Below are 26,709 nucleotides of genomic sequence, written 5' to 3' on the forward strand. Positions count from 1 at the left end.
TACCAACCATCGAGTACCCAGATAACGTGTTCTATCTGGTTTGGCTGCCGAAAGAATCAAGTCCGACCTTGGACGAAACGTAGCCCATGTCCAAAGACAAGCAGTTAGGTTAACGTGGGGCAGCCTTGGGCTGAAGTGCCCTTGAGCAAGGTACCTAACCCCTGACTGCTCCCTGGGCGCTGTAGTGTGGCTGCCCACTGCTCTGGGTGTGTGTGCGCGTGTTTACTGCTTCAGATGGGTTAAATGCAGAGGATGAATTTCATTGTGCTTGAAGTGTGCATGTGACAAATAAAGGTTTCTTCAACAACTTCTGAGTGAGTGCCCAATCTGGATTGTTTCTGTCATATAATTTTGCTGGCGCTCCTAGAAGCAAAATGATGATACACGTGTTAAAATGATAACAACAACTGAGTGAACCACGACAAGAGAACACTCATTTTATAGCAAAATTCAAGCAACATGAAATAAAATTCTTCCATGATATTGAGAAAGCTTTTGAATCTCACCTGAGATAAAATGATTACTGCAAACATGAGCTGTTTTGATTTTAGCCTCTGTTAGATCAGCCCTGCTAATGTTGTTCAGCCGTGCTCGTCTCCTCTCCGTACTAAGCCTCAGAGTTTCCTCGCTCTCTTTCCGAATCACGGCTAGAATTGTAAAAAAAAATCAGAACACACCATGGTCACGAGTACTGTTGTGACCACAACCATATACAGCACAAAGATATGGCAGAGCTAAAAGAACGCTTAAGGCAGTGGAAAAACAAAGACAGTTGCGCACCCGTGACTATGTTTTGCATAGAACATCACTTTAGCCCACATTTGTATATCCACCAACATGGCTGACATCTGGTTTTCTATTTTGCTTTGATGTCACTCACAAGTCAAGGACACAGTAGGAGTGTTAAACTCAGATTCTGACACATCAGCATTTTTGGGAGACCCTGGAGAACCCTCATCAGAGTTTATCATTCTTTTTCATGTCCTATCGACTAAGACCAATAGAACCTGTTGAAGGGAAAGTGCTTATAACATTTAATAACATTTTCAATAGCAGGGAATAAAATTTATTCTACTGTTTATGAATGCGTTCCTTTGTTTATTCACATTTACAGCAGCTATGATGAGAAAGAGGATGAGCTCATTGGGACGATGCATATTTCCTGTTTCTGTTAGAAAGCTACTAGACAGATAGCTACACTATAAGCCCAGAGATCTGGAGAGCCAGTGAAGTAGCTGCTGGAGTTTAGTGCAGAAGAAAAGTAGATTAGGATTTATAATCTCAGGTGTATTTTTCCTCTGTTAGGAACATATTTTTTACCTTTTCAGTCGAGCTGTAATAAAGCTATTTCATGGTGCTGTTGTTAATGTAGAAAGATTGTTTGAGGGTAAATTGTGCTTTAATTGAGTAAAATAACAAATGAGTGTTATCACATGCTACTCCCTCTGCTGCTGCTGCCGCCGAGTGTGTAAGAAGAGGTTGCGGTCAGAATGAATATTGAACAGAAATATGGTGATTTACGATATGATACAAATTCATCTCGGCGGTATTTTGTGTCGGAATTCTGTGGAAGAAAAACTGTCTCATGTCCACTCTGTAATGTTGTACAGTGAACTCAAGAGAAAGAGATCAGACTCACCAGAACCCAGCTGTGTCTCCATGAAGAGTGATGCGTCTATGGGTCTTCCTGAACACTTTAAAAGTGGAGACCCCTCACCTATAGACAGGTAACATCCCATAATTCTCACAGTTAAAGTACCTGCAGGGCGAAAGATTGTGTTACACATTCCTTTATCCAGTCCAGATCATTAGCAGAGTTGTGATATTTATCAGTTTGTTATACTTTAATTAGGTCTTAATGTTGCTACAGTACTGTCACTCACTAAACGTTTTAGAGTAATTAATATCAGTAACTGTGCAGTTCAGTGTTTCACAGTGTCACATACAGAATAAGGAAGTAAATTCATCCGGATGTGACAATAAAAGTGATGGGAATGGCAAACAAAATTATTTAAATAATCAATCAATAAAGACACATTCCACTGTTTATTTTTCGTGAAATTAAGTCAAAATAACAAGTCAGTGAAAAACTGCAAATGGTTTCTATAATGAACTGTCTGTCATGTTGTACAGTGAACTCAAGAGAAAGAGATCAGACTCACCAGAACCCAGCTGTGTCTCCATGAAGAGTGATGCGTCTATGGGTCTTCCTGAACACTTTAAAAGTGGAGACCCCTCACCTGTAGACAGGTAACATCCCATAATTCTTGGAGTTAAAGTACCTGCAGAGCGAAAGATTGTGTTACACATTCCTTTATCCAGTCCAGATCATTAGCAGAGTTGTGATATTTATCAGTTTGTTATACTTTAATTAGGTCTTAATGCTGCTACAGTACTGTCACTCACTAAACGTTTTAGAGTAATTAATATCAGTAACTGTGCAGTTCAGTGTTTCACAGTGTCACATACAGAATAAGGAAGTAAATTCATCTGGATGTGACAATAAAAGTGATGGGAATCTCGTCTCATTATCTCTAGCTGCTTTATCCTGTTCTACAGGGTCGCAGGCAAGCTGGAGCCTATCCCAGCTGACTACGGGCGAAAGGCGGGGTACACCCTGGACAAGTCGCCAGGTCATCACAGGGCTGACACATAGACACAGACAACCATTCACACTCACATTCACACCTACGCTCAATTTAGAGTCACCAGTTAACCTAACCTGCATGTCTTTGGACTGTGGGGGAAACCGGAGCACCCGGAGGAAACCCATGCGGACACGGGGAGAACATGCAAACTCCGCACAGAAAGGCCCTTGCCGGCCATGGGGCTTGAACCCGGACCTTCTTGCTGTGAGGCGACAGCACTAACCACTACACCACTGTGCCGCCAAAAGTGATGGGAATGGCAAACAAAATCATTTAAATAATCAATCAATAAAGACACATTCCACTGTTTATTTTTCGTGAAATTAAGCCAAAATAACAAGTCAGTGAAAAACTGCAAATGGTTTCTATAATGAACTGTCTGTTATGTTGCACAGTGAACTCAAGAGAAAGAGATCAGACTCACGAGAACCCAGCTGTGTCTCCATGAAGAGTGATGCATCTATGGGTCTTCCTGAACACTTTAAAAGTGGAGACCCCTCACCTGTAGACAGGTAACATCCCATAATTCTTGGAGTTAAAGTACCTGCAGAGCGAAAGATTGTGTTACACATTCCTTTATCCAGTCCAGATCATTAGCAGAGTTGTGATATTTATCAGTTTGTTATACTTTAATTAGGTCTTAATGCTGCTACAGTACTGTCACTCACTAAACGTTTTAGAGTAATTAATATCAGTAACTGTGCAGTTCAGTGTTTCAGTGTCACATACAGAATAAGGAAGTAAATTCATCCAGATGTGACAATAAAAGTGAAGGGAATGGCAAACAAAATCATTTAAATAATCAATCTATAAACACATATTCCACTGTTTATTTTTCGTGAAATTAAGCCAAAATAACAAGTCAGTGAAAAACTGCAAATGGTTTCTATAATGAACTGTCTGTAATGTTGTACAGTGAACTCAAGAGAAAGAGATCAGACTCACCAGAACCCAGCTGTGTCTCCATGAAGAGTGATGCGTCTATGGGTCTTCCTGAACACTTTAAAAGTGGAGACCCCTCACCTGTAGACAGGTAACATCCCATAATTCTTGGAGTTAAAGTACCTGCAGAGCGAAAGATTGTGTTACACATTCCTTTATCCAGTCCAGATCATTAGCAGAGTTGTGATATTTATCAGTTTGTTATACTTTAATTAGGTCTTAATGCTGCTACAGTACTGTCACTCACTAAACGTTTTAGAGTAATTAATATCAGTAACTGTGCAGTTCAGTGTTTCACAGTGTCACATACAGAATAAGGAAGTAAATTCATCTGGATGTGACAATAAAAGTGATGGGAATCTCGTCTCATTATCTCTAGCTGCTTTATCCTGTTCTACAGGGTCGCAGGCAAGCTGGAGCCTATCCCAGCTGACTACGGGCGAAAGGCGGGGTACACCCTGGACAAGTCGCCAGGTCATCACAGGGCTGACACACAGACACAGACAACCATTCACACTCACATTCACACCTACGCTCAATTTAGAGTCACCAGTTAACCTAACCTGCATGTCTTTGGACTGTGGGGGAAACCGGAGCACCCGGAGGAAACCCATGCGGACACGGGGAGAACATGCAAACTCCGCACAGAAAGGCCCTTGCCGGCCACGGGGCTTGAACCCGGACCTTCTTGCTGTGAGGCGACAGCGCTAACCACTACACCACCGTGCCGCCAAAAGTGATGGGAATGGCAAACAAAATCATTTAAATAATCAATCAGTAAAGACACATTCCACTGTTTATTTTTCGTGAAATTAAGCCAAAATAACAAGTCAGTGAAAAACTGCAAATGGTTTCTCTAATGAACTGTCTGTTATGTTGCACAGTGAACTCAAGAGAAAGAGATCAGACTCACCAGAACCCAGCTGTGTCTCCATGAAGAGTGATGCATCTATGGGTCTTCCTGAACACTTTAAAAGTGGAGACTGCTCACCTGTTGACAGGTAACATCCCATAATTCTCGGAGTTAAAGTACCTGCAGAGCGAAAGATTGTGTTACACATTCCTTTATCCAGTCCAGATCATTAGCAGAGTTGTGATATTTATCAGTTTGTTATACTTTAGTTAGGTCTTAATGCTGCTACAGTACTGTCACTCACTAAATGTTTTAGAGTAATTAATATCAGTAACTGTGCAGTTCAGTGTTTCACAGTGTCACATACAGAATAAGGAATTAAATTCATCCAGATGTGACAATAAAAGTGATGGGAATGGCAAACAAAATCATTTAAATAATCAATCAATAAAGACATATTCCACTGTTTATTTTTCGTGAAATTAAATCAAAATAACAAGTCAATGAAAAACTGCAAATGGTTTCTATAATGAACTGTCTGTAATGTTGTACAGTGAACTCAAGAGAAAGAGATCAGACTCACCAGAACCCAGCTGTGTCTCCATGAAGAGTGATGCGTCTATGGGTCTTCCTGAACACTTTAAAAGTGGAGACCCCTCACCTGTACACAGGTAACATCCCATAATTCTCATAGTTAAAGTCACAGTAATGGATCAGCTCCACTGTCATTAGCAGCTATTATGAATTATATTACAGTTACTTGGTGTTTAGTTGGTCACGACAGAGTGAAAGACTGTGATTACACATTCCTTTATCCAGCCCAGATCATTAATTTTGATATTTATCAGTTTGTTCTACAGTGGTTATTTAAAAAAAATCAACAAAATTTCAATCTATACAAAGAAGGTGAAAACAAATCAGAAACTGTTTAGGATAAAAAAAATGAAAATAAAAACCTGGCTGCATAATTGTGCACACCCTTTAATAATCAAGGATGTGTCTCTGTTCAGAATTGACCAAATCACATTCAGTCTCATCTTAAATAGTAGTTATGAGACACCTGACATCAATGAAAGTGGCTCTGATTGACCTCAGATAAAAGTTTGGCTGTTCCTGTAGAATTATTCTGATATCCTCCTGGTTGTATCATTCTCCAAAAGCCCTGGTCCACAAAGAGCTTTCGAAACATGAAGAGGATCTCCTCATTGAAGGGTCTCAATCAGGGCAGAAGTACAAAAAAGTATCCAAAGCATTAAACATCCCACAGAGCGCAGTGAAGACAGTCATCAACAAGGGGAGAAGATATGGCTCAGCAGTGACTCTACCAAGATCAGGATGTCCCTCCAAGACTGATGAGAAGAAAAGGAGAAAACTGGTCATAGAAGCCACCAAGAGGTCTACAGCAGCATGAAAGGAGCTGCAGGATTTCCTGGAAAGTACTGGCTGTTCCCTACGTTTTACAACAATTGGTCATGTTCTTCATAGGTCTGGGTTGTGGGGTAGGGTAGCAAGATGAAAGCCTTTACTCACCAAGGAAAAGATGCAAGCCCGGCTAAACTTTGTAAAAAGTTAGATCCAGTCCCCCACAACCATGTGGAAAATGTATTATGGTCTGATAAGAACAGAGTTTGAACTATTTGGTCATTATTCCAAAAAGTTGTTTGGTGCAAAAATACCACAGCACATCACCAAAGGAACAGCATACCCACAGTGAAGCATGGTGGAAGCAGCATCATGCTTTGGGGCTGCTTTTCTTCAGCTGGAACTGGGGCTTTAGTCAAGGTGGACGGAATCATGAACAGCTCCAAAGATCAGTCTATTTTGGCACAAAACCTTCAAGCGTCTGCTAGGAAGCTGAAGATGAAGGAGAATTTCACCTTCCAACATGACTGTGACCCAAAGCATTCGTCTAAATCAACAAAGCAGTGGCTTCCTCAAAAGAGGATCAGTGTTCTGGAATGGTCCAGCCAGAGCCCTGACCTTAATCCAACTGAAAATCTGCGTGTCCGTAGGAGCGCTGAAACCAACACCGCTAACCAAACTATAAACATGGCCGCCAAAGACTACAATGACCGAGACTCTCAGCGCCCTGTCACCGGAGTACTGAACTCAGCTGTCTGTCATTAGGCCACTTACCACCACGCTACTCAAGTCCTTCTCAAACTGCCTCAGTGTGAAGTATTGTTCTGCTTTCCCAGTCCATACCGAGCTTTTGTATTCTCTGCCTGATCTCTTGTTATTTTGAATCTCACTATCCTTCTCACATTTCTGCTTCCTGGTTTTGTCTACGTTGGTCCATTTGCTGATTGACCGACCCTTGCCCGCCTGCTGACTACGATTTCTGTCTTTTGATTTGGCTCTATGCTGTTTGTCACGTCTTCTTGCGATTACATCTGTAAGTACCTGCACTCTGACACTGTGGGGTGACCTGAAGAGAGTTGTGCACAGGAGACGTCCTCGCAATTTGACACATCTCGTAAATTTTTGCAAGGGGAGTGATCAAAAATTGGCAAGTCCAGATGTGCCAAACTGATTGACTCTTACCCAAAAAGACTGAGTGCTGTAATAAAATCAAAGGTGCTTCAATGAAGTAGTAGTTTAGGGATTTGCAAACTAATTCAACCAGGTTTTTCTATGGTTTTTCTTTTCTTTTTTTTATTACCCTAAACAGTTTCTGATTTGTTTTCATTTTCTTTGTATAGATTTTAATTTTGGAATAAAGGTGGAATAAGTTCTGACAGGATTTATCTTGGTTTCATTTTTATCACAAAAAACCTGCCATTTTAGCAGGGGTGTGTAGACTTTTTATATCCACTGTACTTTAATTAGGTCCTCATGCTGCTACAATACTATCACTAAACATTTTAGAATAATTAATATCAGTAATTGCACAGTTCAGTGTTTCACAGTGTCACGTACAGGACAAGGAAGTAAATTCATCTGGATGTGATGGTGATAGTAATGGTTAAAAAATAATTTAAACAACCAATAAAGACACATTCCACTGTTTGTTGTTGGCAGATTAAGTCAAAATAACAAGTCAGTCAAAAACTGTATATTGGGTTCTATAATGAACTGTCTGTAATGTACAGTGAACTCCAGATAGAGAAATCAGACTCACCAGAACCCAGCTGTGTCAAAAGTGGAGTCTGATCCATTAACGCAAGAACTTATTGCCATGTTTGTGTTCAGCAAACAAGCAGGTTATTAAAACCAAGAAGTACACTCAAAAGAAGTGGATATAGAAACCACTAAGTGGGATTAGAGCCTTACAGGCTAACAAAGGATTTTTTTCAATGAGTTGGAAAACTATCCATCCATTGAGTTCCCCAACATCTCAAACTACCTGGTGCTGCAGACATCGTTCTACACGCACACACAAATGAAAACCTGGAAGAGCATGGAGGAGAACAACTTTTTATATATGTAGCTGAGTTAAAGATCTGGGGATGAAAACACTACAAGATAGACGGATCTAAGTGCAGGAAAAGTGTTTATTAGCAGGCATGATATTTAAGTCAAGTTTATTTTTATAGCGATTTTAACAATAGACATTGTCACAAAGTAGCTTTGCAGAAAATAAAAAGACTTTAAATATGAGCTAATTTTATCCCTAATTTATTCCCAATGAGCAAGCCGGTGGCGACGGTGGTGAGGAACAACTCCCTCAGACGCCATGAGGAAGAAACCTCAAGAGAAACCAGACTCAAAAGGGAACCCATCCTCATCTGGGTGATAACAGATAGCATGATTATAAATAACTCGCTTCTATAACTGTGTCCTATGGAGTCACAAAGTACAACTATGTAACCAGGGAATTTATTATAGTTATAACATGAAATCTGTTTTGTTGAAGTGATAAACTGTTCATTGATGGAAACTTGAGTGTAAAACTGTTCATGACAACTGCAGTCCTAAAGTTAGCAAGTCGACTGTCATCCTCAGACATAAATGCATCACTGTAAGTGTCCAGAGTCGTCTTTCAAGTGTTGTGGGTTTTTAAAAAATTATTAGTTTTTACAAAAGCGAAGCAGAAAGCAGAGTATTTAAACAGCGTTCTAAACATGGTCAGAAACAAATGTGACCATGATAATGATAATGCTTCGTAAAGTCTCTGAAAATAATTTCTGTATCTGTTGATTCGCACAAATCAGTATCAGGTTTTTCCGAAAACGACTGGGTCCCAAGTGCGCGCACAATGCGCTCCAGGAGTGACCGCACGTGGCCACTCAAGCTGCGCCAGGCTCAAGCGCGCAAAGGCGTGACATTTCAAGTTTCACCTCTGATGTGACCACAACTTTTAGCTCACGTGTATATCGCCATCAAAATGCCTCATTTTCATCGACAACCCATTGCAAAGCATTGCAAGTTGTAATGTGACCGTAGCTTAATGAGGTGGATGTGATGTCGGATGCAACCCAGCAATTGTACTCTACTATGAGTAAAAATTAGCTTCAGCTTGAAAAAAAATTGCGGCCCACTAGATGGCGCTGTGGGCTGCAGCCCAGTGGTTAAGAAACACTACTTTAGAGGAAATGGTGTAAATGGTTATTCAGGTGAAAAAGTTTCAAATGCTAAAGCAAGAAATGCTAATACAAGCAAAAAGAACTGAAATGGCTGAAATTATGATCCATTATCTCATTCATCTTTTGATCTCAAACCCAAATGTCGTCAGTGTAAATCAAAAACAAAACAGCTGGGCTTGCTGTTCCAGTTGCTGAATTGCATCTGACATCACATCCACCTCATTAGATATGCAAAATGTGAAATGGTGTTCAGCTAATCTCGTTCACAAAGTGTTACTGTCGCTGGGGCACCTTGCTAGTCGTTAAAAAGCCCTATGTTTGCATTGTTTTGGGCTGTTCAAATCAGACAAGCCATGGAACTAATAAAAGTTTCTTCTGGGTTCCCCGTGAAGTGATAAAGGGTGAAAGACCAAAAGACAATGAGAAAGGTGGCTCTTGAACCTTTCGTTGTGATCAAAGGGACTGAAATTTAGTTGTACAGCTATGCAATGACAATAAAGGCATTCAGTTCAAAGGGAGCTGAGTTGAAGAACGCTCGAGTTTGCAGTGATCACTTAATGAAAGGTTTGTAAATTCCTCTGATTTATTTCATTTGGATTTGCAAATCACTTTTCTCACCATTTTCCATTACCGTATGTCGTGATGTTTTGAAGTTCAGGAGATGCTTCAGTCCTCAAATGTTTGTTTACTGTTTGATCGTGGTCGCCATATTGTAAACTAACGCATATATAATATGTGTAATACTCAGATCTTTAAAGCGGATTCTGTGGATCTTTGTGAATGATTTACCTGGAAGAGAAGAGCAGGGAGGATTGAGAATCGAGCCGCTGTGGTTTGTTAACACTTGATACTAAAACTTGTAGCGTTCTCGCAACCATTGCAAAGACCTGTACAAAAAGCCCAAAAATGCTACTTACCCAGGCATAAAGGATACAGGAGTTATCTTGTAATGTCCTGATCCCCAGATCTTTAACTTGGCTAATGATTGACAAACTTTTTATATACAACATATAAAAAGTTGTTCTCCTCCATGCTCTTCCAGGTTTCCATCTGTGTGTCCGTGTAGAACGATGTCTGCAGCACCAGGTAGTTTGAGATGTCTGGGAACTCAATGGATGGATAATTTTCCAACTCGTAGGAAAAATCCTTTGTTAATGTGTATGGATCTAATCCCATTGCAAAGAGCAACTTTCTGAAGGTCTCTTGACCGTGCATTGGACTCAAAACTGTGAAAAGAGTCGGAGACGGTTTCATTAGCTCTTCGTATAATGGCAGCCAGATTGGTTTGGTTTGTCTGACCACCACTTCATTCACCAGAAGTAAACTCACAAGCAAAAGTCATGTGACTGAATACAACCTATACTTTTGGAGAGGACTGGAGAAAGAGAAAAAAAATTAGAAGACGAAAATAAAAACGCCCCCTTGGTACTATGTTCTCTAAATAATAATGCACTTGTCACATTTATTACAGTAAAATTCAGGCTAAAGTTGAGACTACGGTATGAAAGGGATGAAAGTTATTGTCTTTAAAAGTGACTATTTTTGTTCCCAGTGTTTTACAGAATGCAGGAGACAGAATAGAAAAGATCTTCACAGATACAGGGTAAGATCAAACCCAACACCATGACTGTGACACTGACGCACTGGTATTATAAACCTCTCTGCTGTTATTTCATAGAGACTGATTAGATTATAGAAAACATACAGGAGAATAAAACAAGTGCATAGTGATAACATTATTAAGACCTATCTGTGGAAACCAGTCAGAAAAACTGATCTTAAACTCTAATAATTGGAGCCCATGTCTCACCATGTCTTCCTACTTCACCCTGTCACACAGACATGCCCCAGAATCTGCTGCTGGAAATGAAGTCCAGAAAAAGCTCAAATTAAATCTGATGAAGAAGTTTCAGTGTTTAAATGGAGTGATAATAAAGCAGGAAAACCGAGTGCTCCTGAATGAGATCTACACAGAGCTGTACATCACAGAGGGAGACAGTGGAGACGTCAATAAAGAACATGAGGTGAGACAGATCGAGGCAGTGTCCAGGAGAAAAACAACAGAGGAAACACCAATCAAATGCAACGACATCTTCAAGCCCTTATCTGAAGAAGACGAGCTCATCAGAACTGTAGTGACAAAGGGAGTGGCTGGTATCGGAAAAACAGTCTCTGTGCAGAAGTTTATTGTAGACTGGGCTGAAGGGAAAGCAAATCAGGACATCTCCCTCATATTTCCACTTCCTTTCAGAGAGCTGAATCTGATGAAGGACCAAAAACTGAGTCTGATGGAGTTCCTTCATATCTGTTTTAAGGAAACAAAAGAAACAGAAATGTCCAGTTTGGAAAAGGTTCTGTTCATTTTTGATGGATTGGATGAGTGTCGTTTCCCTCTGGATTTCCAGAACACAGTGAGAGTGTGTGATGTAACTGAATCAGCATCGGTGCATGTGCTGCTGATAAACCTGATCAAAGGGAATCTGTTTCCCTCTGCTTTCATCTGGATCACCTCCCGACCAGCAACAGCTGATCAAATCCCCTCTGAGTACGTCCATCGAGTCACAGAGGTACGAGGGTTCAATGACCCACAGAAGGAGGAGTACTTCAGGAAGAGGGTCAGTGATCAGAGCCTGGCCGAGAACATCATCACACACCTGAAGTCATTAAGAAGTCTCTACATCATGTGTCACATCCCAGTCTTCTGCTGGATTTCAGCCGCTGTTCTAGAGAGAATGTTGGGTGAAGCAGAGAGTGGAGAGATCCCCAAGACTCTGACTCAAATGTACACACACTTCCTCATCATTCAGACAAACATCATCAGAGGAAAGTATTCAAAGAAGCAGGAGAGTGATGATGAAATGCTTCTCAAATTGGGAAAACTGGCTTTTCAGCAGCTGGAGAAAAGCAACCTGATCTTCTATGAGGAAGACCTGAGAGAGTGTGGCATTGATGTGACAGAAGCAGCAGTGTACTCAGGTGTGTGTACGCAGATCTTCAGAGAGGAGGTTGGGCTTCACCAGAGTAAAGTGTACTGCTTTGTTCATCTGAGCATTCAGGAACATCTCGCAGCTCTGTATGTGCATCTGACCTTCATGAAGGAAAAGAGAAATGTTCTTGATCAGAGTCAGTCCTTTAAGACAATTTCAGGTGTACACAGTAGTGCTGTAGATCAGACCTTAAAAAGTCAGACTGGACATCTGGATCTGTTCCTCCGCTTTCTTCTAGGTATCTCACTGGAGTCCAATCAGAAACTCTTACATGCCTTAGTAACACGGACAGGAAGTAGCTCCTGGACAGGAAATAGCAGAACAGTTCGGTACATTAAGGAGAAGATCAGTGAAGATCTTCCTGCAGAAAAATCCATCAATCTGTTCCACTGTCTGAATGAACTGGGTGACGATTCTCTAGTGGAGGAAATCCAACAGTACCTGAAATCTGGAAAACAAAGTGAACTCTCTCCTTCACAGTGGTCTGCTCTGGTGTTTGTGTTACTGACTTCAGCACAGGAGCTGGAGGAGTTTGACCTGAGTAAATATACCAGTACAGAGAAGATACCAGATTGGGTTCTTGTGAAGGTGATGCCTGTGATTGCAGCATCCAGAAAAGCAATGTAAGTAAAGCTGAATATAACTGTTCTACTGTTAGAAAGAGAGAAACTGAAATCACTTGGACAAATCTGCACTTTGGGACAAAATCCACAACTCCATTACTTGAGTGAAAGTAAAGATCCTCCTGGTCAAATGTTACTCCAATACAAGTGAAAGTTGTTCAGTCGAATTTTTACTTGAATTACAGTGCTGGAGGATTTGCTTTTAAAAATACTTCAGTCTTCAAAAATACTTTTTCATGATTGTTTTTGTTTCCTTTTTAATACCAAGGTGTTGTTGGTTTGTTGCCACGATGCATTTACAGAATCTAATGACTTGGAAACAACCTACTGAATGCAGTGACTCGCTTGTAGAACCTGTAGAATAAAAAGCATGTAGAACAGGGGTGTCAAACTCATTTTCATAGAGGGCCACATCATTGAATTTATAGGTTACCTAGGGCCACATAATCAGTGAACATGTTCAAAATGTGCAACCATGAAATCTGTATTGCAGTATGATTGGTTTATTCAAAATTGGTTTTAAATGTAACATTTCACTGAGAGTAAACCATGACTAAACAGAAATATTGGCCTATGTGAAATTTTGAAGCTGTGAAATAATTGTCCTAACCACTCAAACAGTGTGGGTGAAAAAAATAAAAAATAAACATATAGGCTACAACAGTAACATTTTCAAATGCAACTTTTATTAGTTAACTGACCAATATTCATTCATAGACTGACATTAATGAGAATAAACTGCAGTCAACAACGTGCACAGTGTCCATAACACTTGTTTGTGCTCACCACTTAAAAAAAAAAAACCTGTGGCTAAGAAAGGTACAGTGAGTGAGTGAAAGGGGAGAGATAGAGAGATAGAGTGTGTGTGTGTGTGTGTGTGTGTGTGTGTGTGTGTGTGTGTGTGTGTGTGTGTGTGTGTGAGAGCATTTCAGTTGCTTTTCCCAGACATTTGGCATCTCTTGCTCTTCACCAACTCATCAAAATCAGGATTTAGTTTCTGCACAGTTGAAACTTTCATGATATGATTAAGGTGGCTGTGTGCAAGTTGAAATCTCAGTGCAGTTTTGTTTAGATTCATAACAGAAAATGCTTGTTCACAGAGGTAAGTTGTCCCAAACATACTGAGGAGTTTGGCTGCAAAAGCAGTCAGGCTGGGATAACGGGACCGAAGGCCCTGGTAAAACATTTCGAGGTCCACTGTATTAAAATGTTGCTGTAATACAGTGTTAAACTGTAAATCAATAAGCTCTAGCTGGAGATATGTAAATGGCACCTCGGCAGCGCTCACGGTGAACGGAGAGGTAAACACTGAGAACCGGCTTTCAAGTTGGTGGAATTCATGAAAGCGGCTGTGGAATTCATTCTTTAGTGCAGCAATCTTCTCTCTATAACGCCGGACCAAGCGAGGAGCAGAAGTAGACTGCAAGGCCGGGGGGGGGAAATGTATGAGGTTACTTTGAGACAGTTGTGTGTTTCCCAAAGGCCAAGTTTGCTCTGGAAAGCTCGAACACTGGTGTACAGGTCAGTAATCAGTTTGTTCCAACCTTGCATTGTCATATTTAAGTCATTCAAATGCCCTGTCACGTCGACCATAAATGCGAGATCGCAAATCCAGTCCGGATCACTTAACTCAGTCACAGTTTTCACTTTCCAAGTCATAAATTTGGCTATTTGTTCTCGCAGTTCAAAGAAACGTTTCAATACAGTCCCATGACTTACCCAGCGCACTTCAGTGTGGTATGGTAGAGAGTGGTGAATATTTTGGTCGGCAAGGAGAGTATCAAATTGGCAATGATTGAGTCCTTTTGCTCGAATGAAGTTGACGGTGTCAATGACAACCGACATTACATTGTCCATTTTTAGTGTTTTGCAACAGAGCGCTTCTCTGTGTATAATGCAGCGGAAATTCCAAAACTCACCACCTCCACACTGCTGCACTTTGTCTCTGAATTTGGCCACAACTCCAGCTTTCACACCAATCATTGATGGTGCACCATCAATCTCAAGACTTATAGCATGGGCCCAGTCCACTCCCACTTTATCCAAAGACATGACAAGACTGCTGAAGATGTCACTAGCCTTCGTAGTGTCCGTCATGGCCACCAGGTCAATAAATTCCTCTGTGATGTTACAAGCGGAGTCAACACCTCAAATAAAAATTGCCAGCTGTGCTACATCTGTTACATCTTTCGTCAATTGCAATGGAGAAAGCAACAAAGTCGTGAATTCTTGTAGTAAGCTGTTGTCAGCTGTCCAGCAACGTCATCGATTCGAGAGGCCACAGTGTTTCTAGAAAGGCTCATGTTGCAGAGCATTTTTTAAGGACTTTCCACTAGGAGAACAACTGGTCTGGGCAATACAATCACAGGCCCCAGAGTCCATGCGGCTGCACCGCTGTGGCATATTCTTTGATGCAAATTGCTGCATTACGAATCCTCGTTTCAGCCAGCATAATATTAACATAGTTAATGCAGTGCCAAGTTTTCCTTGTTAAATGTAGACTTGCATGGTACTTGGTTAATTAATTGCAACTGATTGAACCAAATTATAAGACAAGACATGGTTTAAATTGGTCTCCCAGTGAAGCTGGTTTGGCATTGACTAGGAGACCAAATCTGGCCACTGGGAGACCATTTGTTCTCCCAGTAACTATGTTAAAAATGCTCTGTAATGTTGGTGAAAGCCTGATATCCAGGCATACAAGCTCTGCTGCTTTCATCATACAAGTTTTCACAAATTCGCCATCAGAAAATGGCTTTGAAGACTGTGCTATCTCATTGGCTATTAGATAGCTGGCTTTCATGGCAGCCTCACTTGTTTCGGAACTCCTCCTGAATACAGACTGCTGCTTTTTTTAAAGGTCCCATTGCATTGTTTTTTCATTAATTGTGTGGTGGTCTCTAGTCTGAATGAATGCCCTGTGAGCCGGTTTTGGTGAAAAAAAAAATGCTGTGGTTCTCCTGTTTCAGGCTGTTCTAGTTTGTTGGAGGAGTGAGTGGCGGGAGAACGACAGGATTTCAGCTCTTACTCATTAATATTTTGTAGAGGTCAGAGCAGGTGGGTGGAGCACAGAAGTACGGCAGGACAGAACTGAGTTCAAAAAACTATTTATTGTGTTCCTTTTCAGTTAAACACACAAGTCGTCTGGTGCAGGAGAGAGCTCACTTCCTCTGCTCTCTCTCTCCTTATATAGGGCGTGGTTGCTGGGAAGACACACAAACACAGGTTAATTGCTCTCAAGTGATTCTGTCACTTACCTTCCCTGACTCCGCCCTCCTGTCACAGACCGGCGCTTGGCCACACCCCCGCTGCCACATATTTCATGACATGTAAACGTGTTACCTATGATTGGCTAACAGCAATCAGTAAACGTGTTACCTCTGATTGGCTAACAGCACTGTGGGTCAGATGTGGGTGTCTTTGTAAAAACTGTTTTGATTGGCTATTATGGTCTTGACATCGATGTTTTGACCAGTAACAATGTAGATAACACTCTCCTCGCACTGTAACAAGCTCAATGCGAGTTGTCAACAAATTCTTGAACTCGGTTCATGAAACGCGCGTACAAAATACTTTCAATGTGAATATTTATTGTGTAATGGTGCAGAGAGAGAGAGAGAGAGAGAGAGAGAGAGAGAGAAAATAGCCCTTAGGGCAGAGTCTTTAGTCCAAACACTGCGTAAGCAGTATAACCAAAAACGCGCACCGCCCGTGCGCTTTCCTAAAAACAAAAACAATCCCGCCAGCAAAATTAGGGGAAAAAAGGAACACTCTCACCTCTTTAGTTTAAGTCCGCGAAAGTCCGACAGTACATTTCTCAAAAAGGGCAAAGTAATCCATCAACGTGTAGCCTTCAATTTACTTCGGACTATTAAAGAATTCTGGAGGATATCAGAATGTTGGCGCACTGGCTTCCATCTACCCCCATTCATCCCTCTTTCCGCGTCCCTGTTCAAAAAATGAGCAAAAAATGAGTTAAAGGGACTATATCCATAGGATAGGGAGTGAGAAGGCATGTGACAGTGACAGGGTGAGTGACAGTGAAGAACCCTATAGACTTCCTGCTCACCCTGAATTTCTCTTGTAAACGCCCATATCTCTTAAAGTGAAGGCAGAAGAACGTTCAGCGCCTGGCCAGGCTTTCTATGTATTAATTTACATAGACGTTTTAATATGAAATATAAATAAATGTCTTAGACAATAGATACTAGTTTATGCTACTAATCAATAATCAAAACTTTATGTGGCTTATGCTACAGCGCTTAAACTCTCCTCGCGCTATCTCTCCTCCAGTGTTGCCAGATACTGCTGACGTTTTCCAGCCCAAAATATGTTAAAAAACCGCCCAATCTGGCAACACTGCTCTTCTCGCGCTTAAACTCTCCTCGCGCTTAAATCCGAACTTCCTTCCCGTGGGCAGTCGCAAGCCAAGGTGGACGAGGCCATGAATACTAATTTACAAAGTGACGTAAGATCGTATGGCTTTTTCAGATCTGCTTGTTTTTCCGACTATTTTCTTTCATAAGCTAATACAGGGAATGGGGGTAGAATTACATTTTCGCATGCATATGCAACTCGGAGTGAACTATGGTATTTCAAAAAGAGCCAGTATTAAACGCTTTTGGTGGAAGGGCACCTTTAAGCTATCCACCAACTCCTTCAGTTTATCCTCCCACAGCTGTCCAGTAAAACGATCAAACTTTTCTGCATGAGCAGTTTGGTAATGTCTACGAATATTGTACTCCTTTGGTACAGCAACTTGCTGTGAGCATGTTAAACATATGTTTAACAATTGAACATTTTAAGAACATTAGGAGAACGTTGCTATTAAGTTGCGACAACATTACCCTGTAACGTTCAGGGAATGTTAGGGTGTGGAGTTTTTGTTTGGTTTGCAGAACGTTTGGCCAGAACGTTAGAACAGGACATACTGAGAACCTCTTTAGAACATTATTTAAGAACCAGCTTTTGATTTCTGTTTAATGGAAATAATTATAATTAGGGTTTGGACTAATTGTTCTTTATTATATATTCACTACAACAGTAAACAATGACAGTGTCACATTAATCTGATCTACCAGAAATTAAGCCATTATGTTCATTTTAAACAAATTAGTCCCTGCATGTTCATTAGTCAATTGCTGTCTAGTCAACTGCTGTCTAGGCATCATTCTCGGTGTTGCTGTCATCTAGTTGAGGTCCTCCATTCTGGGTTTTATTCTATAATAAACCAATGAAAAAATAACTGAATAACACACCAATTTATAACCAAATAACATATGAGTTGACAACTGATTTTAAAATGTTACACCACAAGGTATGCATGTTTGTATGTATGTGTCCTTTTCTTTCCCTTTGATATTATTAATTTATTTTGGGGGTTTGTTATTCACCTTTGGCGGCTTGTACTTAGACCCTCCAGGCCTGTGGGCTGCGTACTTCATGACATCGGCAACTTCTTGAAGCACATCATCTTTTTTCAGATTCTTATTTTTGTATGCAAAGGTTGCAGCCTCTGAAATAATGTAAACAAAATTAAATGATTAAGGACAGTAGGCATCTTCTTATTGTCAGTATCTAAAAGTTGATTCAGCCTATGTGTGTCCTGACAATATCAAAAAATACTTACTAATACCCTGCATAACCGCAGGTTCTGAAAAGGCACTTTGCTTTTCCTCCCCTTCATGCTATACTGCTCCCACAGCCTGTTTTCTGCAATGTGGCGGCACATCAGTCTTATCCCTTCTGGTATGTCACATCCTCCCAAGGCAGCCAGGGCCTTTATCTATGTGAAATAAAACAAGAAAATAAACATTAGTCAATTATTTCAAATAATTTTTCATCTCTACTTATTTACCCATTAGTTTGCCATTCATTTCATGGACATCATTTTAGAGTGAAGTGAGTACACAGTACACAGCTAAAAATATAATAAATAATACCAGCAGATTAGATCCAACTAGAGGACTCGTCATTTATAGTGGATAGATTTACCATTTACAAGTATAGTTACCATTTTGCCCCTGTATGTGTCGTCCTGTTCCAACTTGTCACAGAGCTCCTGGAGCTCGTGTTTGGTACGCAGTGGCTGGGGAATGAGGTCCTCAATATCTACAGGCTCACCGCCATCAAGAGAGTTGGCCGACATCCTCCTGAGAAGGTGCAGGATTTCTCCTTAGTTTTCAAGTAGAGTTTGAACCTTAATTTTCAGCTGGATGACTGCAAAGATAAAAAATATGACAGGCCACCATGTGAAATAGACGTGTTGTTCACAAGCAAATAGCACTATGGTCATGATCAATAACATCAACCTTAATGCTTCGGAATATATGACTCACTTTCATTCTCAAGCCTCTGTTCTCTTGAGGCAGGAGTGCTTCTCTTGGGTGTCTCCATCGATGGGCTTTGCCTCCAGGGGGTTGGTGAGCATGGCTGCCTGGTCCCTGATGTGCTCTGCCTCGGGGGGGTTGGTGAGCGCGGCTGCCTGGTCCCTGATGTGCTCTGCCTTGGGGGGGTTGGTGAGCGCGGCTGCCTGGTCCCTGATGTGCTCTGCCTCGGGGGGGGGTTGGTGAGCGTGGCTGCCTGGTCCCTGATGTGCTCTGCCTTGGGGGGATTGTTGAGCGGGACTGCCTGGTCCCTGATGTGCTCTGCCTTGGGGGGGGGGGGGGGGGTTATTGAGCACTGCTGCCTGGTCCCTGATGTGCTCTGCTTCGGGGGGGTTGTTGAGTGGGACTGCCTGGTCCCTGATGTGCTCTGCCTCAGGGGGGGGTTATTGAGCACTGCTGCCTGGTCCCTGATGTGCTCTGCCTCGGGGGGGTTGTTGAGCGGGACTGCCTGGTCCCTGATGTGCTCTGCCTCAGGGGGGTTGAGCGCGACTGCCTGGTCCCTGATGTGCTCTGCCTCGGGGGGTTGTTGAGCGAGACTGCCTGGTCCCTGATGTGCTCTGCCTCGGGGGGGTTGTTGAGCGCGACTGCCTGGTTAGGGCCAATGATATTCTGTTATTACCGGTGACAAAACAGAATTAACGGAATTTGGGGTTTTGGAGGCAAATAATCAATTTCATATTTCAAAGCCTTCTGCTGTCTCTGCAGCAATTTTGACTTCTTAAAGTAACATATACTCAGTATTTAATGTGTTTAATATGTTTTGGCAACACTACGAGGTCCCATTACTAATATGTATCTACTTCAGGTTTTGGGTGAAAATACCCGAAAGTGCCCAAAACGGAATTTTTATATGCAAATGTACTAAATGAAATGGAATTACACTTTTCTGAAACGGAAAACATAAATTTTTGAAATGGAAAATCATTGGCCCTACCTGGTCCCTGATATGCTCTGCCTCAGGGGGGCGTGGTGAGTGCGACTGCCTGGTCCTCTGTGACCCCGATGTGCTCTGCCTGATCCTGTTGGCAGATGAGTGGCGGGAAGAAGTGGTTGCCCCATCAAAAGCAGGAGGATTGGGCATGGGCACAACATAGTCCTCTTTCATTCTCTTCCTTGGTGTTGGTAGCTTATCATCTTCATCTAAAAATCAGCCAAACATCACAAAATTCAGACATTTCCAAAACAACTGAATTTTGTTGAATTGCAAGACTTGCTGCTGTCAAGGGGGGATATGTTTTCAGTTTTTGTTTACAAAAAAATAATTCTTCTAGTTCATTTTATTATTGTCCAGTCTTAAATACACATGCCTTGTAATGAAACACAAATATGATGAAAAAAGATGAAAAGCATTTGACCAGTACTCACCATCGGCATCGACTGATTCATGGTCTGTCTCTCAAGTTTGGAAATGTTCTGGTGTCCGGCGTGTCCTCTTGCCTGGGCCTGTCTCAGGATCAGACTTGATGTTTGAGGTATCTTCAGCCTGTTGCTCAAACCAGAGGGCTTTCTCATAGCTCTCTACAATAAAGTAGCCAGAATGATATACTGAATAAAATGTTCACAAAATTGAATGTTCTTGCATAGAAAATTCATGTTATTCCATCTGTACATGTATGTACAGCAGCGAATTACTCCAGTCCATTACATTAGTCATAAAAGGAGAGACTCCTCACCAGTAAAGGTATTCACAAAGATCCTGACTGGCACCCTTTTCCAGCGTTGCTTGTCAGGTTCCTCACATTGCCGGGCTCTACTCGAGCAGTTTGCTACTGAGCCGGGTGGCCAGTAGCAGAAATGACCCTAGGTACAAAAACAAAAAGGGATCACAGCTCTTAGGTTTGTCTTGAGTAAGGGAAGTAGTGACAGTCATTGGTTATTGTTACTGGTACTTTAGGTTAAAATCCATAACAAATCTTTCCTGCATACCTCGGCTTCCGTGCCTGTCCAGATCACTGGCACAACAAACTGCACCACGTTCGCTCAGGAACTCCACCACAATGTACATCTTGAAAAACAAAAGCATATTACAAAAATGGAGTTGACAGGTTCACAAATTAAGGTTATTAATGCAATAATTAAGAGACCCACAAACATTTGTGAGAGGTTCACAAATTAAGGTTATTAATAGCCTGGCAAGCCAGACTAAATGTGAATATTTAGTCTGGCCTCGCTCGTAGACATTTCCGAAGGGGGTGGGGGGAACAACCCGCTGTCTTTCAAACTGTCTCTGTGCGTATAGGCCAACGCTCTGACCAATCAGCGCAACAGTGACTGTGACGTAGTCAGAGTGACAGAAAGCAGTGGGGGAGGCCTTGAAATAAATAATTTTTCAAAATGCGTATTAATTAATAAACAGGTTCTAGATATTAAGAAGTTTGGAGATAATGACCACAAGTTTGGAGTCTGTACCACATACTTAACTCTTATTTTTTTTCAAGTGTTTTTCAAGGGTTTGCTTAAACTGTTTTTGAGTTTTTATTTTTATTTAGTGGTGTTTGGTGAAATAATTTCCCTTAAATTTAAAATAACGGGAAAATAAGAAACAATCAAAAAGTAATGTTTCAAAGCTGTTTATTAATTCTTCGTACTGCACAAACTAGCCCCATCCTTTTGGCTACCAGCGGAGCCAGCTGGTAGATCAGACTTTTGCCATAGCCGGTTGGCAAAACAGCAAAAACGTCCTTCTTGAAAAGGAATGAGCGGAGAGCCTCTTCCTGCTCATGTTTCAACGAGAACTCCAAGTCTAATTCTTCTAAAACTGATTCCAAAGCGGAGTCAAACGCGTGCTGTTCTCTAGCCTTAGCCATCTTTCCTGTTGTGCTTTCTCTAGTGTCGCGCAGCTTTGTTGTCACTCCTGCAAAAGCCTGCCCAAAGAATCCAAACAAAAACCTTGCGTTGTGATTGGCAGGCACGATTTGATGCCCGGGGTGTTTTGTTTATATGGTGCGAGGCTAGACCCACTCGTAGGCAAAAATATTTTTGGCCGCTAGGCGGGTGGGTCTAGTTTACTAGGCTAGGTTATTAATGCAATAATTAAGAGACCCACAAACATTTGTCCTTGTCACTTTGTGTCCTTGTCACTTTGTATCCATGTCATGCATTAATCGGCTAGTAGTCTAGTTTACTATTTGCATAATTAATGCTACACTGCTATTTTCAAACAGACCTACTAGTATATGCCTATTCATGCAAGAGCCTCATGAATGTTGATTTTCCTGTGTCATCATGCTCTACTCTGATAGCACGCATGGTCAAGCGTTCTGCAGAAACAACTCGTGTGCATTTCTCCTATGCACACTATACACCCCAATGATGCGAGAATCACATGGCTCAGTGAAGACGGTTCAGAATGTTTGTACACTCAACACATGAAAGAGTCCTCAGGCATGTTGACAGCATGAATCACCTCTCAGCATGAATGACTAGGCAGTACAAGGCATTGTTTGGTGACTTTGTTGATACTGTTGGGTTGCCCTTTACTGCTAGTTTTGGCTTTGTACTCCTTTCACTTAGTCTTTTGACAATTTGTGCCATTGGCCTTCTTCCTGATCTTACATCTTTTTGAGCTCAGGCATGTAGTTTTCAAACGGAAAAGCTGAACAGGCATCTAAATATCCATGCTCCTTCACTTCATCAGCTAGATGAAGCAGAGAGTGCACATTGTATACAAGGAACTCATTGCCGTATAACTTGCGGCCCTGTGAAATGAAGTGCACAAGCAGTTCGTTGGCATAGCCTCTGTGCGTTTGAGCAAGCTCAGGACTCTCAAGGATGGAAAGGGCAACACTCAGTCATGAAATGATCATACAAGTCCTGCCTAATAATTCGATGCAAGGCTATTTTCCCTGTATAGAGCAGGAATTGTCTATATTCTGTGGCTTTCCACCAGTCCACATCTGTCAAGGGGTGTGGTTTCCGTGCGAAGGTAGAGGGGATAAATTTTTTTCATTCCGTCCAGCCAGAGACTTATCTGATGGATCTGGTCTGCTGAATGCCTCACATCTCCTCTACCTCACATCCATATAAGTAACAGCCTCTTCATGCAACCCAAACACACTTGATGCATATAGTCTATAGGGAACGATTTCACCATATCAATGGGTAGCAAACATAGGAGAGATTCCCCATGGTGATGTTCTTCGTTCGAGTGGTTCCGAAATGATGAATCTGTACGAAGATCTAGGTTTTCTACTTCTGGTTAGGTTATCCATCCGAACCACTGACCTCGCTGAGCACATTTGTCACATCCAAAATACCCAGTAAATGGCTTCGTCATTTTAACCATGGCCCTTGCAGGTGCATCACAGACTATGCATCTGAGGGTGATGTGAATGGTTTCCTCACCATCTTGCAGACCATGCTGAAGAATCATCTTCAGATCTTGAATGGCATCATTTAAGAAATCCAAATCAGTGGGCTTGGATTTTCCGCAGGTCAAGGCTACAGGGAAGACTGTCGTTGGCTTTATGTTCACTATAGCACACAGTACTGGCCACAATGACACAGTTGAGTTTCTAAACAATGGCAGGCCATCAATGTTCAATGAAAGTTCTACTCTATCCACTTCTGCTCTTTTATGCAGTGGATACATCTTCAAATGTTTCACCAGCTCACTAGCCAATCCAAAATAATAATAGTCCATTCCAGATTTGACTTCAGTTTCCACCTGGCTAGCAGTGTGCAGCAAAGTACGAGCTGTACTCGGTAGATCAGGATGGCCAGATGTCTTGAGTACTTTTAGAAGACTGTCCACAGCATTTTGTTTGACTTGGTACTCTGTCACCCAGGATGATAATTTGTCCTCAAAACTGTCACTTTCGCTTTCTGAATCTGCATCTGATGACACTGTTTCATGTTCGTCAATGTTGTCTCATCCACCATCGGAATGATCATCATGATCTGGAAGCTTAGGGTAACCATCGGAAGCAGCATCTTCAAATTCTGATTCATTGGTAGCTGTAGAACCTTCGTTTGTAGTTGTTGTCCTGGTTTCTGCCTGTACTTGTAATACTGGTAGTGGTGGACGTGATGCTCCATTATTATGCAGGTCTGTGCACTCTTCGTCAGACGATTTGTCACTTTTGTCAGTTTCCACAAATGTGTCTCTGCATGGCTTCTTCAAAGTTCTAGTGGCTGCAGCCCACCTATGTTTGTATTCCTGCTGTCGGATTTTCTTCATGGTGGATGGAACTAGTATTCTCTGGAAAGCAATCAATGAAAATAAAAAAATATATATATAGCATGCAGACATGCACCTGTACCATGCAAATATGTATTTTAGAACCTTGACTGTTCAAGACTGGTCAGTATTTTAATCTAGTTTAGATATGGATGCAACTGAAGGTCCAGAGATTTATATATATATATATATATATATATATATTAGTCTTTATTAAAAATTAAACATGAATAAATAATATTTTCAGAGATGTAGCCTAGGGAATCTAGCACTAAAATGGGCGGGCCTAGAAAAAAAATTATTTTTGCATGACTGGTATCTATATATAGCCTAGTACTCCAGAAAAAAAAAATCTAAAGAAATCTAGGTGGGGGAACATGTTTAAATATTGACGTTTCTTACCCCCTACCCCCTGTAGGGTTGCGGATGGACGTTTCAAGATGTAGGCATATATTTATGTAGTGTATGTGATTTTTATCATCAATTACTGGTCTCCTCCCATGACGAGATATGGCAGCATGTTTATGCTGCAAAAATACCCGTTTTAAACTTTTTAAACAGTATTTGGAAACGGAAAATGTAAAAAAAATTGCATATTTTCACTGGGAACAAAGTCAAACATAATAAAATATCAAATATTATTTTAACTGACTGGTGTGAATTGTTATACTGGTTGAGTAGAAGTATGAATCTAGTCTAGATTCATATATTTTATTAAGTCTGTTCCCAGTGAAAATACAATTTTTTTTTTTTTTTACATTTTCTGGAAATTAATAGTGTTTAAAAGTGCAAATTGGGTATTTTTGCAGCATAAACATGCTGCCATATCTCTAGCCATGGGAGGAGACCAGTAATTGGTGATAAACACATACACTACATAAATATAATGCCTACATCTTGAAACTTCCATCTGTGCCCTCCTGGACAAATTTTACCAGGCACATTTACGTTATTGGAATGTTCTGGGTCTAATTTAGACTGGTCTAGAAAAAGCCTGAAAGTGCGCTTTCAAGGCTTTTCGCGAACACCAGGCCCCATGTGCTCTCTACAGGACCAGTTTCTAAAGACTTAGAAACTGTGCAGAAATGTTTTCTGTGCAGAAATGTTCCTCGTACTTCCTTATTCCACCTTACTTATGTTTGTTTGACGATGGAACGATGACCCGCAAAACAGATGGATTTTTCTTGATAACTCTTCGATGATTCAAATCCCTCCTTGCACGCAGCGGGAGATATGCAGTGCGATGCACATGGCCTTGACCTAATCGGTTGGAAACTCCGAATGTTCGTTCCATATTCCCCTGACGTTCATGCGCAATGTTTGAACTACGTTTTGCAGGAATGATAGCCAGTTGACACAAAAATACAGGGACTGACATGGGGGCCATTTAAAATCATCGTGCGAGCCGTATATGGCCTGCGGGCCGTATGTTTGACACCCCTGGTGTACAATATGATACAAAGCCTGTATAAATGCACATAGAAATGCAATTGAATCGACAAAAGGACAGGGGTTTTTTTTCTGTTTTTTTTTCCTTTTATTTAACACCCCCACCCTGCTGGCTAATGTTTACATCCCTCACCATGCTTTCTCAGGTTGGACGGAAAATTTGTGTAACAGTGATGAAGTTTGTTTGCGGTAAACAGACTAAACATTTAAAACCATACAAATCTTTGTTCATTTCAAAATTCTAAAACATGGACTTCTGATCTGGCCCTGGGGGCTCTGGTGAGGAACCATCATTTTCATCTGCTGTAGTCATCATTACCATCATCACCACCACCAAGTTCAAACTGAACTGTTCAAAAAAATGCAGTGAACACTTTGAACTTGATCGTAGGCGGAGTTTACTGTGATTGGTTTTCTCCTGTCACAAACACAGCGTATGGCCTCGCATTTTAGAAAAGAAACGAAAATTCATCTGCTAATTTATTAATTTGCTAATTTATCAAAGTAACAACAGGAATCTTCATAGAAATGTCCTGGAGTCAAGAGTCCAATATTTGTCCTTCAAATGTAATGGAGTAAAAGTCACAAGTTTCCAAAAAATTAATAAAGTATAGATATGAAAAATGTCCTTCAGTCCAGTACTCAAGTAAATATACTTTGTTTTGGGATGTTTTGAGTTGAAGGCGATACAGAGTGTGTTAATACAATACTTGATTCTTGTACAACCCCGATTCCAAAAAAGTTGGGACAAAGTACAAATTGTAAATAAAAACGGAATGCAATGATGTCGAAGTTTCAAAATTCCATATTTTATTCAGAATAGAACATAGATGACATATCAAATGTTTAAACTGAGAAAATGTATCATTTAAAAAGAAAAATTAGGTGATGTTAAATTTCATGACAACACATCTCAAAGTTGGGACAAGGCCATGTTTACCACTGTGAGACATCCCCTTTTCTCTTTACAACAGTCTATAAATGTCTGGGGACTGAGGAGACAAGTTGCTCAAGTTTAGGGATAGGAATGTTAACCCATTCTTGTCTAATGTAGGATTCTAGTTGCTCAACTGTCTTAGTTCTTTTTTGTCGTATCTTCCGTTTTATGATGCGCCA

The 26,709-nt window shown here is 41.1% G+C and overlaps 1 protein-coding gene and 1 pseudogene across 6 annotated transcripts in view; both read left to right on the top strand.

Annotated features, from left to right (window-relative positions):
- LOC132870647 (NACHT, LRR and PYD domains-containing protein 5-like) overlaps positions 1-11,665 on the top strand; it is a 147,381-nt pseudogene extending 135,716 nt beyond the window's left edge.
- LOC132870646 (NACHT, LRR and PYD domains-containing protein 12-like) overlaps positions 1-26,709 on the top strand; it is a 426,251-nt gene that overhangs the window by 254,783 nt on the left and 144,759 nt on the right. The gene's annotated exons all lie outside the window — the stretch shown is intronic.

The sequence above is a fragment of the Neoarius graeffei genome, chromosome 22 (genome assembly GCF_027579695.1).
Source record: "Neoarius graeffei isolate fNeoGra1 chromosome 22, fNeoGra1.pri, whole genome shotgun sequence".
Lineage (NCBI taxonomy): Eukaryota > Metazoa > Chordata > Actinopteri > Siluriformes > Ariidae > Neoarius > Neoarius graeffei.